This window comes from Phalaenopsis equestris, unplaced genomic scaffold (assembly GCF_001263595.1).
Source record: "Phalaenopsis equestris unplaced genomic scaffold, ASM126359v1 Scaffold000694, whole genome shotgun sequence".
In the NCBI taxonomy this organism is placed as follows: Eukaryota; Viridiplantae; Streptophyta; class Magnoliopsida; order Asparagales; family Orchidaceae; genus Phalaenopsis; species Phalaenopsis equestris.
In genome coordinates, this window is record NW_018165134.1 from 71,609 (window position 1) to 89,965 (window position 18,357).

Genomic DNA, 18,357 nt, shown 5'->3' on the forward strand with positions numbered 1-18,357 from the left:
TTCCAGATAGATGACTTATCTGGATAAACACAAACAGCCCCAAATGCACTCTTAATGAGACAAAATAAAATTAAATATTTTTTACAAGATTCAAATAATAAATACCTTATTAATATGTTCACATGGGAGCCTCATAGGATGATATGAACGACAGCTATGCTCAGCAAAAATGTCATTTTCTCTTGACCATTTTCATTATTATTAAATTTTAATTTTTGTCATATGCCAATTATTATGATTTGAATGGTGATAAATTATTAATGTATGCATGTATTCATAATATGAAAATGACATTTAAGGTTAGCCATGTTCCAATTTCTGGATTTTTGTGGCAAGGGAGAATTAATTTCCATATTAAATTCTTATATAAATTGTTCTCATTTAATATTTATAATTTATTTTTGGTTAATGCATTTATCATTTTTATTTTTGGTAAGGGGGTCATGTTTCAACCTTTTATTTTATCTTTCATTTTATTATTTTGATTATTTATTTATTTTTATTGGTCAAAATTTTCCCTTATTACTAAAAATTTTCTTAAATACGTCCGGAGTCCAATAAAATCATGTCACGTGGAGATGATAGAAAAACAAAAAAAAATTTGTTTTAGCACAAAGAAATATTCTCCCGTGTTATTCCGCGTTATTCAGATGTTATTGTGGTGGTATTCATGTATTATTCTGTACTGGGGATATTTATGGTGTTATAATAACACAATAACACATGAATAATGCAAAATAATACGAGAAAAATATTCTCTTAATTATCGGGTCAGATCAAAAAAAAACCTTATCAATTCCACATGAATGTGATTCATTGGTTTCTCCCGTATATGAGCTTTTACCAATCGCTTTCTCTTTTCTTGATGTTACAACGTGAATGCACCTGATTCGAGGTTCATTATTTCCATTTAATTAAATATTATTAAATGGTTGACTATAATTGTATTCGTTTTTGAACATTTATAGAAATTGAATTAGTGGCCGAAAATCATTAATCATCGTTTTAATTGGTTATTTAAAACTATTAAGCATTAATTAATTTCAATCACAAAGAATATAAGAAATCAACACAGCTGGAAATTTCTAAAATGTGTGCTCATTTTTTTGCATCATTCAGCATCTTATTGCTTGTAGATCCAACATATGTTTTGAAAATCATAAAATAGGTGTAGCTCATTTTACACTGCAAAATTTAAATTATTATATTTAACAAAATAGCGATTTAAAACTTATTGATTCATTACAATTAGGACTCTTAAAACGGTTTGTTGTTCACGAACAGCTCGTGTTTGGCTCGTTCGTTGAGTTAACAAGTCGAATACGAACAAAGATTTGTTCGTTCGTGTTTGACTCTTTTTGGCTCGAAATACTGCTCATTATATATATATATATATATATAGTGATGAGTAGTATTTTAAAAAGAATTAATTAAATAAAAGGCTACAAAGATTTATAACCAATTAAGAATATTGATTTAAAAAGTAGAATAAAAATTATTAAATTAGATTCAAATGATGTTTTAATATACATAAAAATGTTTAAAACTTGCCTCAACTCTTAACATCTTATAGCTACATGATTAAGGTTGTCAAAACGACTCTTTGCTCGGGAACAACTCGTGTTCGGTTCGTTAAGCAAATGAGTTGAATACAAACACACTTTTTGAGCTCGAAATATAAACGAAGCGAACATGAGCTGCGCCTGGGATCATTCCTGTTCGGCTTGTTTACGCCCCTAATTAAAACACACCACTGTTCGATGAAACTAATAAAATTTTGCATTTTCTAAGACAAGTTTCTCAGCTTCAAGCCATAAGATTAGATCTAAAACAACATAATTTTCAATTCCAACATCATCTTTGCATTCATGTGTTGATGCCAATCAATCTCTAATACTGATTTTACACAGGAAGCTGATCGGCGCTCGATATTTCAACAAAGGCTATTTAGCCGCCGGCGGCGCCGTAAACTCGACTGTAAACAGCCCCCGCGACCAGGAGGGGCACGGTACACACACGCTCTCCACCGCCGGCGGAAGCTTCGTCCCCAACGCCAGCGTTCTCGGCTTTGGCAATGGCACGGCCAAAGGCGGCTCTCCCCGAGCACGTGTGGTCGGCTACAAGGTCTGCTGGCCTCCCTGCTGGCCTCCCACCAACGGCAGCGAGTGCTTCGACGCCGACATTCTTGCCGGCTTCGAAGCCGCCATCAAAGACGGCGTTGATGTCATCTCCGTCTCGCTCGGCGGCGAGCCCACCGACTATTTCGGAGATGGGATTGCAATTGGATCTTTTCATGCCGTCAACAATGGGATTGCGGTGGTTACATCGGCGGGGAACTCGGGGCCGGCGCCGGCATCTGTCTCGAATCTCGCACCGTGGCTGTTTACGGTTGGAGCCAGCACCATTGATAGGGAGTTCCCTTCTTATGTTGTGTTGGACCAGAAGCGGCAATTCATGGTTTGAATTTTTTAAATGAATGTTTGTTATAAGAATTTCTCATATTCTTTTTGGATTTGGATTGGTCCCTTCTGTCTATTTTGAAATATGATGATTAAAAGTTTATAAAAGCATAGTGATTTTTTTCTTAATGAATTTTTGGTATTTTTCAGGGGCAGAGCCTCTCGAGCGAAAGCTTAGCGAAAAACAAATTGTACCCGTTGATTCGTTCGATTGATGCTGCAAATGCTGATGCTTCTAGCGATGATGCGTAAGTTTGAGGATTGGAATTTGTGCATTAATTTATATCAATTAATAAGCTTGTCGCTCGTGAATTGGGGGGAATATTTGTATACGGTAGACTCATGCAGAGTTGCGTTCGTACTCTATTAACCCTGCAATACTCCCATAATAACCTATGAATAACAATAAAATATAATCAGGTTATTGAAAGGTTATTAAAGTTATATGTTATTGAAATCAATACATTAACAACCGCTCAAAAACCCCTAATAACCGCGAAACCGAGGTTATTAAAAGATTATTACGCACGCAGCTTTACCCGCGTAGTCCGTGATTTGGGGAAATTATATTAAATAAATATAAAGTGCGGTTTGACAAATTAGTGACATATCAATTGAGTGCATGTTTAAATGCAATTTTTAAAAAGTCAATTCTCAGTAATTCTTTGAACTTATTACTCATACTAATTACTGTCTTTATTCATTAAAAGCATGGCTACATTGTTAGAAGATTTTTTGAGGTATGTTATGAAGCAAAGAAATCTGGCTGAAATACAAGATGAGCTTGAATGAAGTTATATTGTTAGATTTATTCATGACCAATCATATTATGATAAGGAGAAAATTATATTCACTCAAATTAGGCTCCAATTTCGGCAAATTTTGCTCCCTTATTTGAAATTTAAAAATAATTAATATAAAATTTAGTTTTTAAGAATGCAATTAACACTTATATTTTTATATTTGTGGCAAGATTTAAGCCATAGACTCAAAGTTTGATTTTTGTTTTTTAAAAAAATCATTTTGGCAGAGACCTGTGCCTTCCTGGAAGTTTAGACAAGAAGAAAGCGAAGGGAAAAATTTTGGTTTGCACAAGAGGAAGGAACAAATTCTAGGTTGGAAAAGGGTGAGGTGGTCAAGTTAGCCGGCGGCGCCGGTATGATTTTAGCCAATGATATCTCCACCGCCGATGAGACCATTGCCGACGCTCACTTCCTTCCGGCCACCCATATCACCCATTCCGACGGCCTCAAGCTTCTTGCCTACATCAAGTCTACCAAGTAAATATTTCGAAGTTCACCTGAGGATGAATTTAAGTAAAAAAAAAAAAAGAAAATCAAACTATAACTAATAAATTTCATTCAATTAATTACTGCTTATATTCATAGGTCGCCAAAGGCCTCCATTACCCATCCAGTCACTAAACTTGGCACAAAGCCAGCCCCATTCATGGCTGCATTTTCATCTCAAGGCCCCAACACCATAAATCCTGAAATCCTAAAGGTCAGTATGAACTTTTAAAACCTCAAATGCTTTCTGGTACTTTCTTATGCTTTTACTCCATCAAAATTTGATTTTTTTTCTTCTGTTTTTAGCCTGATATAACTGCTCCAGGAGTAAGCATTATCGCTGCTTACAGTGAAGGAACCTCGCCCTCCGGTCTCGACTTCGACAAACGTAGATTCCCCTTCAACTTAGAGTCTGGTACTTCCATGGCTTGCCCTCATGTTGCTGGCATTGTTGGCCTTCTCAAATCCCTTCACCCGAACTGGAGTCCTGCTGCTATCAAATCAGCAATCATGACTACAGGTGCCCATACTAGTCTCATGCGTTATAAACACTCTAATCTCTTCTTAATTAGAACATACTATATACTTTTGACATGCTAAATGACGTGTGTGCATGTCATGTTGATGAAATGAGCAGCAAAAGCACGAGATAACCTATTGGAGCCAATAAAAAACGGAACTTTAGCCAAAGCCAACCCATTCAACTATGGGTCGGGCCATGTTCGTCCCAACCGTGCCATGAACCCGGGTCTTGTATACGACCTCAGTGTCACTGACTACTTGAACTTCCTCTGTGCTCTTGGGTACAGCTCAACTCAAATCTCCACCTTCAAAAAATATAACTGCCCATCAAAAGCTCGGGCATTGGTTGATCTTAACTACCCTTCGATCACCATTCCTGAGCTCAGTGATTCGATCACTCGTGTACCCAGCCCCAATGGGGTGAGAATAAAAGTGGCGCCAACGAGCCTCACATTTAAGGAGGCTGGCGAAGAGAAAACTTTTAAACTTACTTTAGCGCCAATAGGTGACTTTGTTGCAAAAGATTATGTTTTTGGTTTGCTTGAGTGGTCTGATAGTAATAAACATCGTGTTAGAAGTCCCATAACTGTAAAATCCAAGGGATTTTAACCACTCATCATCTAAAGTTGTATTTTTTACCCCTATTTTTTTCCTTTCTGAAATTAAAAGTGGATGTAAGCAACATGGGTTGATTTTATGAACCATAGAAGAATGGGAGGTTCATAGTGTTGAAATTGGTTTATGAAACCAATAGGAAAAATCAATTATTTTTGTGATTTCATTTTGAATTTTTATTAAACTGCTTGATATATTGATAGTTTTATTTTTCATTTATGTGGAACTCATGTGTATTTATTCTTTAGTTTATTACGTGTTGAAGAACATCCTAAACTTCAAAACCATCTGTAGAAGATAACTTGCTAAGTATTATGTACATTATGGTGAAAAGAGAATTGAATAAATTAATTTTTTCTTTTAATAAAAAATTTATTGCATTTATTCGATGAACATAATTTTATTTTTAGAAATGAAGTTATAGAATAGTTGAAACATTTGTTTTATATGGGCATTTGGGCAATGTAGAATATTTAGACTCAAACAACCAGTGCAATCTTGATCGGAGTATTGTCAACCTTCTTTTATTATTTGTTTTATTTTGTTAAAATTAGCACCAAATAGTTTATTTTAACTTCTCCATATGATTACTAGAAGGCAATGTAGTAGACATGTGTTTTAGAAAGTATATTTAATGGTGGATGTTAGGGATATTAGAGTTATTCTTAAGAGATTTTTGGTGGCTCATTTGGCTCATTCGATCATCCATAGGAGAGGGGATACTTAAAACCATGATAATGAGCGTAAGTTTTGCTATCAATATTGGATTCTATTGTCATGCATTATCGTCGATGGTGATAATGAATGATGATCTCTTTGGCAACAACAAGCATTGAATAAATGCATGTATAGATAGGTAGCTGAAACATTTGTTTTATAATGACATGCACGCAACAAGGAATATTTAAGCTTCAAACAACCTGTTCAGTTTTAAATGGACTCTTATCAACTTTTCTTATTGTTTGATTTAAAAAAAAACATTAGCACCAAATTATTTATTGAAATTTCTCCATATGATTAATAGAAAACAATGTAGTTGACATGTGTTTTAGAAAGTATCGTAATGGAGGATGTTAGAGACATAAGAGTTATTTTTAAGAGATTTTTGTTAGTATGTTTTATCATCCTTAGAAAAGGGGATGCTTAAGACTATGATAATGAGTGTAAGTTTTGGTATCAATATTGGATTCTCTTGTCAAGCATTATCACTGATGGTGATAATGAACGATGAGATCTCAACAGTGGTAGCAAGCATTAAAAACATGTATTAATCTTGTCAATGATAATGTGCATTGGCTTATGGGTGATGGTAGTTATCAACATTGATGTCGATGAAACAAAATCAACTTTAATAGTAATTACATACATCACTATTGATGTTGCTAATGTGCATTGACCCTATTGGTGATAATGAGCATTAGAGTTGATGTTAAGATAAACATCAACTGTATTGGCGATGGTATGCTTTAATATTGATGTTAACTATATATATAAACTTCATTACTGATGATGTGTATATTTTAGTGTCAATGGCATGAATTAACATAATAATCAATTAAATGCATCAATGTTAGTATTTATAGCATGCATGTGGCTTGCTGGAATTAGTGTGGGTCAAGGTTAATAGGAAAGGTCGACATCTTATTAAAGATTGTTGGGCCAAGCTCTAAATCTCTTAAATCATATAAGCTTTGTGTTATTCGAGGTCACATTAAATGAAGAATGAGAATCTATTCATAGATTTTAAAAATATCATTTTAATTTTTTCTTAAAATCTCTAAACACTATATCTGATGAACTCTAAAACTTTAATCAATATTGAGAAACTTTAGTAGGATCTTAAAGCAAAATGATGTTTAAAATATCAAAGCATAATTGGGGAGTGGGACTATGAATGTTAAAATAAGTCATCTAGGATAAAATATTATATGGAAAGTCAGGTTTGCCACATATTTGTGGATACACACATAATGCTCATATAATGTCAAGGTTTTAGAATTTTTATTAACAAATTTGTTGTTAAATAAATAATTTTTTTGGCTGAATGAATTTTTGATAGATTATTTTTTATTTAGTATTTATTTAAGTATGATCATGATTATCAAGGAAAAGAAAATGAATTGGAGCAATTCACATATGTAGAATGATGACTAATAAAAAGTTGAGAATATTGATTGAAGATCTAAATGTCGTACGTGTATGTATAATTTTCTTGAATGGCTAGGCCCCAATGTTCTAGCATCTAAATGACACTATATTAATGTTTAACTTCTTAATGGCACTATTCCAATGCATGGGCACCTGGATGATTGAATTTATATGCAAGAGAATGAGCGGTCAATGCTTTTGTGCCATTGTTATAATGCCTAGTCTCTATAGGATGGAAAAAACTATAATATTATGGGTAATGTAGTGCTTAAGTACTAAATGTTAGAAAAAAAAATCAATTTTTTATTTGTTGAGGAACTAAGAATAGTTGCAGCGGTAATTATAAGAAAAAATGTTTAGCGACATATGAGAGCTCTTGGAAAAGAAATAAAAGGCATCAAAGGGGGAAAAGCTCTAGAGAAGAAGAAGAGAATTATATATAAATGTATTCAATAAAATCAGGAATGATATGTTAATGTTCCTCCAATAAGTTTTTAGTTTAATATCCCCATCTTGACCTAAGCCCACAGATATTTTATAAAGCAAAGTGAACCTGCGGGTACACTACAAGATAATGGGTCACCTCCCAATTAAACCATAACTATGATTTTTCTTGAGAATCAAAGTTTCCATTTTAATAGTACTCGATCAATCACCCAATGTTTTAGATGACATGGAGACTCCTCTATATCATTTACTTGTGATTCTAATTTTTTATCAATTAAATTATTAATTCATTCTTTTCCAAAATTTATTTTAAAATCTATTACAAATTTTTAATTTTTATTTTAAATTTCTATTAGAGATATAATAAGAGGTTGGAATTAAATTATATACTTTCAAAATCAATTCATCATTTTCAGCTCTAATTATTAACTTCTTATTGTGTAAATCATTATTTGCTCTACCAGTTGCAAGAAAAACTCTACCAAAAGAATTACGATCTCACTAATGCCCAAAACTATTGTGAATTAAGTTGGTCAATCATATAAGTATACGTATCAATCAAATAATATAACAATTATGAGTCAACTTATTGTTCCTAAGGGAAAACTTATCTTATTCTTCTAACTGATGATGTTCTAATTTAAGAAATCTTTGAATATAGTTTGAAGTATCAAATGCGCAAGTTTTAAAATTCCTAAGATCCTACAAGGTAGAAAATAAACTGTTTTCGTAGCACTATTGTTAAGTTTTTCTGGGTTGAAAGGTCCATACTTTTGTGACACTGGTTTATTAGTTTCTTGATGTTTCTTATAGAATCTACAATATTGTTAACAGCTAGAGAAATGTCAACCTCAATCTATGTCTAGGTCATAAGTAGAGTTATAACACATATTATAGTTAAGGGGACTTAACCATGCAACATTTCCCAAGAATTTACTAGTCTCATATCTAGGTTAAAGTTTTCTAATGACAATATATATATTCCACCAGCCTACTTTGTATTAACCTACTTATTTTTCTTGGAGATGATTAGATGTCTTAGATCATAAAGTATTTTAACATTGTATCAGGCTAGATTCAAAATAAATTAAAACCAGAAAGTTACTACATCAACATATGAAATCCAACCATGAAAAAGACATCTAAGAAACAAAATCCATGTAAGAAATTATCGATAAAATCATATGCATTATATAAGAGGAGTATGAAAGTAGATTAATTATTATGCATGATAAATGAAAACATACAGATTAATATTGCAAGTAGAAAAAGAAAAAAAAATGTAAGTATTGAAAAACTCATCGGTTCTTACAAGACGCCATGTTCCTCTTCATTTGATACAAGATTTTTGTGGTCTCATACAATTGCAATCAATCTCTCCTAGCAAACTTTCCAAACTCACAAGAAACAACCCTAGGAATCTTTTCCAAGAAAAGCCATTAGAGAAAACCATGAGGATGATAGGACGCTACTAAAAGCTAAATAGATGTACTCAATAATGTCCAAGAGTGTCTTAGGTCATGCCTAAGCTCTCCTTATATAGTTCTTACCAAAATTTTCATGAAAAAATTTGCCAAAATAAACTTGGTTCAACAATTGCGTAAACAAACCAATGGTCAACACGAAATAGTTACAACTCAAACTAGTGTAGCTAAACCTTATAAATGCATAATTACACAATTATAATGAGGATCTAGCATAATTATTCCAAAGGCCTATATAATTATGTCCATCCTCTAATTTTTATAGCTTTTGTTTTATCACTATGATGCACATTCAAAAAATACGTAAAATACCACCAAAAATCGTTCCACAAGCACAAAATCATAATGATTGAGATATAAAATGTGGTATTTAAATAAGTGAAATCATGTAATTTTACAATGTATCTCTTAATATCTTCCTTCTTATCCAAAATAAAAAAATTAGTTGGGAAGATGAACTTCATATCCAAAATAATAAATTCCTTTAACAAGCACAAAAAAATGTTAACGAGATATAAAATATTTTATTTAAAGCATCAAAATCACAAAAATTTAAATTGTATCACTCAATATCTTCCTTCATATCTTTCAACCTTGATTATGATATCGTCTATAATCTTGCAAGAAAAGTTAAAGAATGGTCAACTAATTAAATAGTCATAATGAGAGGTTGATGCTTTCTCAATCCTAATCTCTTAAATACTTAAAAAACATCAACTTATGCTAGCTCCTAGATCACACAATGCCTTCCCCAAACGTTGTTCACCCACAGTGTAAGGAATGACAAAACTACTTAGTTCTTTTAATTTTTATGGGAGTTTCCTTTGAATTATTACATTGATCTCCTCTATTAGGGCTACAATCTCAAAATTTGAAAGTTTATATTTATTATTTAAGTATTCTTTCTTGAATCTTATTTAATAAGGAATTTATTCAAATGCTTCAGCAAATGGAATATTAATCGTAAGCTTCTTGAATATTTCAAAAAATCTAGAGAATTATTAGTTCAATTTTTGTCTTGTTAATCTCTGAGAAAATGTGGTGGAGGTCTCCATTGATCTTTCCTAAGAGGTTGAAGTGTTTTTCTTATGTTTATTAAAGGTTTTCTAATGTCTCTCAGGTAACGATAGGCTTTTTTGTAACTACCTCCATTAACTCCTTTCCACTTCTTAGACTAATGACATTCTACTATTGTATATTTTAGCCCATTGGATTCACCTCTATGTTACCCAATAATGTTTCTTAGAGTCTTTTATTCAAAGAGTTAACCAGCTAGCTTAACTTTGTATCTGATTTCTCAAATTCATCATAGATTTTTCCAAAAATAATTTCTTCTCCATAATTAAACTGGGGATTAGACCTGAATCTAGGTGGTTGTATTGGTATCAGATTTCTATTACCCTAGTTTTTCCAATTAACTATAGGTTTGACCTAGTTGCTACCCCACTATTGGTTTCTCATACCTTTGTTGTTATTATTTTGGTTTAAATCATGGTGGCTCTTCCAGTCCAGATTATAAGTATTGGAATATGGATTATTAAGCCAATTTTATATGAAATTTAGGATCTCCAAAGAATTATTATTAGAATCTCTTACTGGTCCATAATTTATCTCATCACTTTGTAAATATTCTTGGATTGAATTGAACCCTAAATTATTTAACTTCTTAGAAAAGGTAATAATATATGAAGTTAGGATTGTTAAAATGTCTATGTCATAAACACTAGTTGCTTTGTTAGGGTTAAAATTCTCAGAGGGGAATTAAAAATTATTCATATACATATATTCAATTAGAGAATATGCCTCATCAACTAGTTTAGATATATGGGAACCCCTAGCTGCAGCATCTATAATTAACCTTAACGGTCCCACAAATCCATTATAAAATGTTTGAATGATAAGCCATATAGATAAAGTATGGTGTGGGCACTTCTTAAGAAGTTTTTAAATCTCTCTCAAGCTTCAAAAACATACTCTCCATCTATCTGGGTAATGGATGTGAATTGTTCCTATATTTGGCAGTCTTAGACTGAGAGAAATAATTGGCCAAAAATTTTTAGGCTAGCTTATTCTAATTATTGATTGACCCTGGAGCTAAGGAGTTTAACTAGATCCTATCTTTATCTCTGAGTGAGAAAGTAAATAGCCTTAGTCTAACAACTTCATTGGAGACACTTTTATACCTGAATGTGGCACATACTGTTAAAGAACTAGCTTAGTGTAAGTTTGGAGTGTAAGTTTGCGTCCTCTGTGGGTGATCGCCCAAAGTAGTTATTCTACCAATTGTATGATAATAGGTTTAGGTTAAAAAATAGTGGCCTCTATAATAGGTTTATTAATATTCATGTGAATTTCCTCAACCCATGGATTGTCATACTCTCTAAGGTGTCTAGGATGCTCTTTCTGAGTATTTGCCATGCTAAGTGTTTCTTTTTTATTTTTGTGATTTTTTTAATTTCTTTGGCTATTTTACAATTTCATATCAAATAGTACTATATTTACGGTTCAGATTCTACACTTGCAAACTTAGAACTCACGAGTGCATGACACTAAATCTAGCAGAAAACACAAGTTCATATAAATTTGAAGAAATAAAATTAAATAGAAAATGTATGCAATATAAAAAAATAGAAAATCTGAATCACTATTTTTTAAAAGTCTTTAACATAGAATTAAAAAATAGATATGATAAAAATAAAATACAACAAGTTTCAAGTTTAAACCTAATGGTTCAATTAAATTTCTCCTAAAATTAAAAGATAACATCGTTCCCTCGTAATGTTGATAAAAACATGATGGTTGAAACATATAAAAAGTTGTTGGCAATCATACACCTACATATGTCGCTCAAGTAATATTTTTATTTGAGTCTATATATTGGTCTCATGAGAAATGAATTAATTCCCAAAAATTGAAAGCATTCTAGTCGACAAGTTTTAAGTGTAGCTTGAAGAATTAAGGTTGGGTGAATTTTTTAAAGTTACTAACTAAACTTTTGCAAAGAATTGAAAATTACAACAAAGTTTTAGGGTTAATCAAGTAAAGAATCCTCCCTTAAATTGGACCAATCAATTTAACTTTATCCACAAGAATCTAAGGTTATTGAGAACCAAGAATAATAGTATTCTTTTACCCCTTTTGGTGGTCTCAAGAAATGTTGGTATTTCTTATTATAGTTAATTATTTAATCATATAAATACTTATGTGTTTTTTATGTTTCCCTATGTAGTTGCACTACTCTAGCAATAATATTCCCATTCTTCTAAGGTAATGTATGTTAATTTAATCATCCCACTATATTATTCTTGCAATACTAGATCATAATTAATTTTAATTATCAAAATGGCTAGTTTATATATAAATTATGTGCAAAATTTTTAAATATTGACGTGTTATGATAGAATTATAGTATTCATTATCCCCTTTGGTGGTCTTAAGAAGTGATGGTATTTCTTATTATTGTTAGTTCCTTAATCATATTATAAAACAGTTGAGTTTTTATGTTTCCCTATGTAGTTGCACTACTCTAGCAATAATATTCCTATACTTATAAAGTAATGTATGTTAATTTAATCATTCCACTAGATTACTCTTGTAGTACTAGATCATAATTTATTCTAACTATCAAAATCGCTAGTCTGTATATAAATTATGTGCACTTTTTTTAAATTTTAACATGTTATGATAGAAAGTTAATCACACTTCAAGGATAGCACTAACTTGCATATATTACTAATTTGAGGGAGTGAGATATTTATTCCTACTCATTTAAAAGAAAAAAAAAATGCAAAGAGGAATTCAACTCAAACCAAAAAAATGTTAAAATAATCTCACTTAGATGCCCCACTAAATTACAAGTTATCAACAGATTCACTACGATTCCCTCTTTGGGCATACGATATGCTCAATCTCACTCACAAATAATTGATCTCACTCAAGAGAACACCCACTCACACTTACAACACTCCTGTGGATTCCTCAATTGAAGTGCTTTGACTGCTCCCGAGAATTCTCTGGTAACAACCTTCACTCATTCTTTATGAATTGCCCTCTTCTTTTCCCTTTTGGTCTCTCTCTTCTCTCGCCTCATCTTCATCTTTTGATTTTGAGAATTAAACCTTCCTATACTAAATGAAGCAAGAACAATAAAAACCTTTTAAAAATCAAATCTGGGAGGTTGGTTGTCTGGTCCTCAAGTTCTTGGCACCAGGCTACCTATTCCCTAGGTTTCTGGCCATCTTTTTTGAGTAAATTTCATCTCTTTTGCTCTCTAAGTTGCCTAATCACATTTACACTACATATAGATTCATAAATACTATAAAAAGCCTAAAAATGACACAAATAATAAAGAAAAATGAAGGAATTATTGCATCATATTTAACACATCATTTTTCTTGTAATTCTTGACTAAGGATATCCTAATGATAAAATGCCTTTTATTGTTTCTATTTTGAAGTTGAGAATGAACTAATAAACATCATAAGATACTCTCTTAATTATTTTCTCATCTTCAGATATGCAAGTGCGCTAATCAGATATCTTTGGGCCCTAATAACCTAAGAAACAAACATCTTCTTAAACTTAATAAGAAAAGGGTTAGCTCTTAATGGGAGACACAAGAGCCACCAAAGGGATGATATATTTAAAATAGTGTCATAAATGCAACATCAAAGTGTCGCTTATGTCAAGTAGTGAAGCAGTCAACTCCAAGTAATTCACATGATAACCAATGTCTACTATACCTTTATATAATTCTAAATGTGGTATTTTAAACTTTTTGACAAACCTGGCTTATAGAACCTCCTCATATAATACATTCATCAGCTAGAGCCTCCCTTTCAATTTGTCTGATTGGGGCTAACTCCTCATCACTACTAGGTATAAATTTCAACATTCTAACTTTTGAGAGTTTTTATATATAATAAAATTTTAATATTTTGCAGTACCTCTAATCTTGGGGTTGCTCTATTGTCCTATTTTAAAGCTCATTGGATCATCATCAGGTTCCCTCCTCTATTTATTCATCTTATCAATCGGTTGTGTACTCTTTAATTTCTATGTTGACGGACAATTTAATGCTAAGGTACTAGATATATATATATATATATATATATATAGTCTAATTTATGTCTAATTTCTAGTAGTTAGCATCAATGTGATCTTACTACAGCTAAAAGAATAATTAATCAATATCTTTTCATATGATACATGGACCCAACTTATGAAACCCACAAGGTCTCTGGAACAACTTAGGCAAAGAGAATGAAGAGAAAATCAATAAATTAATATTTAGAATAAAAAAGAAAAATTTTGAGATAATTTCTTACTTCACATCATGATATTTTCAATTTGTTTTCACTATCATAGAGGCTATATTCGAATTTAAGATATAAAAATATGATATATTTGTTAAAAATATTTAGAAATAGTATTAGATTATATGTGGATTGTTGCCCCACATAAGTGCATTGAAGATCTTACTCATCAGAGAGGTTAATTGAAAAATTTGTTACACCTGATTTGGTGAGTTTCTTCTAAGCCTTTGCACTAGAAAAGTGTACTCTAAATTAAGTCCATTTATCCACATGAGTGCCCACTATGTTTTGTCTTTCTAAAGTGGGTGAGTGTCGTATGAGCTTGGATGAGTATTTTTAAGAGCCTCATATCCTGATTATCAACAAATTCTCTTGATATCGTCAAATTTTATCCTGTATTGCATATTTGACTGTACAACTTTAAAATAATTAAAAAAGTGTACAAAAGTTAAATAATTACTTATTTAATTAATTTAAATATTAAAAATTGTACATTAACCCATCAAAGTATTGTCCACTTTGGCCTAGTAGCCTCAAGGTATTTCCCCATTGGTGTAACTTCCCCGGAGGTCACCCATCCTAGGAGTGCTCCCATGCGAGCGCCCATAACTTTAGCGTTTATGCCGAAACACTAACCATTACACCAGAAGGTGCCTCAATATTTAAGAGTTCAAATTCATTCTACTTGAGGGCTTTCACAATCTAAACTTCTCTACCCAGTCAAGTCCTCTACAATCTATTCTTTTACAAGTTCTTTATCCCACCAGTCTTTTCTTGTGGAGAGAGTTTGTTCATTGTGAAACGGTGTAGCATTGTCACTCTAGACTGGACGAGAGCCATCCTAGCTCGAGCCCCCTAATCTAGACAAGTGTCATTTGAGTTTTGTGTTTTTTGAGCTAGAAAAGTGCACTCTAAATAAGCCCATTGAATTGCGTGAGTGGCCATTAAGTTTGGGCATTCTAAATTGGGTGAGTGTTGTATGAGCTTCGATCAGTACTTTTAAAACTCTCATATCCCTGAATACAGTGAATTCGATTGATATTGTTTTACTTTATTCTTTATTGCATATTTGGTTATATAACTTTAAAAAAATTGAAAAGCGTGCGCACAATAATTAAATAATAGTTTATTTAATCCATTCAATATTAATTAGAGTTAGAATGCAACAATTAGAACATGTGATATGTAAATTTATCAGATATTAAATTGATAGGCTGCATAATCTGATCACTTAAACTAACCAGAAATTAAAAATTAGACAGATCCTCATATTATTTTAAAATTTAGAAGTGAATATTTTTGTGTATCATTTAGTTGACAATTGTTTTACTAGTGAACACTATCTCATTTAATATATCTAATGATCTATTTCAATCATGAGGAATTAAGAAGCACATGCTCCTCCTCATAATGTGATAATTGCATTAAGCCATGCTCTCCTAACGCTTGGTATTCATATTTTCTTAAGCAAAATATATGTTCCTTTGTCTTACTTTCCCAAATAAAAATGCTATCGAAGCTTACGACTATTTATAAAATATAAGCTTCCATATTATCTTCCAAAATAATCCACCATCACTTATATTGAAAGTAATACTTAAATATTCAATGTAGCTATCATTGGTTCAATGTTGACCCTTGGATCAGCCATCAAAATATGGTTTCAATTTGTGTCCATTCACTTTAAATATCCTTCTAGTCTTGGGATCTTCAATATTATTAGCTCCATAGGGATAGACTCTTACAATTTTGAATGGCCCTTTCCACCAAGACTTCAATTTTCTAAGAAATAATTTCAATCATATATTGTATAATAAAACTTCCTGTCCTGGCTCAAATTTTTTTTTATTATCTGTCGATCATGTCATTCTTTCATTCTTTCCTTATAAATCCCAGCGTTATTGTAAGATTCATTCGTAATTTCTTCAAGCTCATTCAATTGTAATAATTTTTCTTACCAGCATTATTTAAATTGAAATTGAATTCTTTAATAGTCCAATAAGATTTATGCTCAAATTTTACAAGTGACAAGTCTTCCTAAAAATTAATCTACGGGGACATTCCTATATGTGTCTTATAAGCTGTCTTATTTGCCCATAATGCAATCTATAATCTTACAACCAATATATTTTATTAGGATTTACACTTTTTCCTAAAATTCTTTTAATTTCTGTGAGCACTTAAATGTTTAGGAGTTGCCCGTTGGAAGCTGTCGGTCGACGAAATCAAAATCTCGTTATCCACTTCAGAAAGACATTTAATTTACATATATATATATAATTTTAAAAAGAAATGGCCAGAGCATATTTTACGAGCCTCCAATCACCCCTAATTTGTCTAACAATTTGAGTATCACCTCCTTAATCAGTTAAATATTTGAGATCTACTGTCTTATTTTTAAAATTAAACATTTCAATAAAAATAAAGCCAACGCATGTATTACTTCATCAAATAAATAAGTATATTAAATTCCTTGAAAAAGCAAGTTGTGCTTATTTTTGTGCATCTATTAGTGAAATCCATGCTTATCTTCCATAAAAATACAAGTTGTGCTTATGTTGGTGCAAATGTTAGTGAGATCCATGCTTAACTTCCTTAAAAATGTAAACTATGTTTATGCTGAAGCATATGTTAGTGAAATCCATGTTTGCTTTCTTAAAAAGCAAGTTATGTCTATCTTGGTGCATATGTTAGTGAAATCCAAGCCTAGCTACCTTAAAAAATGCAAGTTGTGTTTAAGATGGTGCATAGATCAATGAAATTCACGCTTAGCTTCTTTAAAATGTGAGTTGTGGTTCATCTGCTTAATTTAAAATTCATGTAAAGTTGTGGTTCATGTGCTTACTTAAAAATTTATGCAAGTTATTGCTTATGTGCCTACTTGAAAATCCATGTAAAGCTACTTCATGTGCTTACTGAAAAGTCCATGCAAGTTGAGGTTTGTGTGCTTACATAAAATATCATCCAACTTGTGATTTCAAGTGCTTAATTAAGAATCAATAATAAGGTATGATTCTTATGTAAGTAAATTGAGGGTTTACAAATTTATGGGTCAAATACAATACCACTTGCAAAACTCACATCATACGTTATGATTATTTATATATTTGTTAGTGTAGGTATAAACTTACATGGAAAAAATCAAGATAGAGCCTATTCATTTTTAAAAATAATTTAAACCTCTTTTAAAATAATTAACTTCAATTAAAAATGCTCCAAAATGTTAAGGAAAATATTTTTTATAAAATTAAAATGTATTATATTATATTTTAAAACCAATTTAAACCCATTTTTCAAAAACCTTTTTAATGCTTTCAAAATTAAGAAAAAAATCTATTTAATATCTCAAGCTTACTCCTCTTAACATTTTTTGAGCCTTAAGAAAAATTTCCTAGTAAGATTATAGTTTAATTAAAAAAAAATGAGTAAATTCTCATAATTTAAGAAATGAGTTTCATGCATGAAATTCACAAGTAATTTACATGTTCGCAAGTTCTCATTCAGAAGCTTACAAGTTATATGTCTAATGCATAAATATGTAAAGCCTAAGATCCAATTTTACTTGCTTATCTAATAATTGACTCATCTACATGTTTAAACACCTAAAATATTTTTGAATGATAAAAATATTTCTTACTAAAAATTTAATTTTGCTTGTAAGAGATATAAGTTTAAAAATGAGCATTAAAACGTGTGGATAAACCTAAGTACTAAATATGGGAGAATTTAATATCATTTGCATGTTATCTTTGTGAATTTCAAACATAGCATATGTCGGCGATATTTTTGGGTTTTGCCCGTAAGAAGCTATCGGTGGCCGGAATCGAAATCTCATCCTCTACTTCGAAAGGACGTTTTAATTTACACACACACACACACACATATATATATATATATATATATATTTAGTTTTAGAAAAAATGAAATCAAACTGCCCCACATTTTTTATAGTTTAAATGAAAAAGCACTGTACCTCAAATCCTGTATCTATCATGAAGGATAAACACAAGACTTGAGGATGAGGCTCGATCAAATAAACTAAGAAATATATGACATCCGTTTGGTCTGCAAAACCTTT

General features: G+C 31.4%; 1 pseudogene; it reads left to right on the plus strand.

Moving 5' to 3' along the window:
• Nucleotides 1-5,008, plus strand: part of LOC110030291 — an 8,446-nt pseudogene extending 3,438 nt beyond the window's left edge.
• The last annotated feature ends 13,349 nt before the right edge of the window (nucleotides 5,009-18,357 follow it).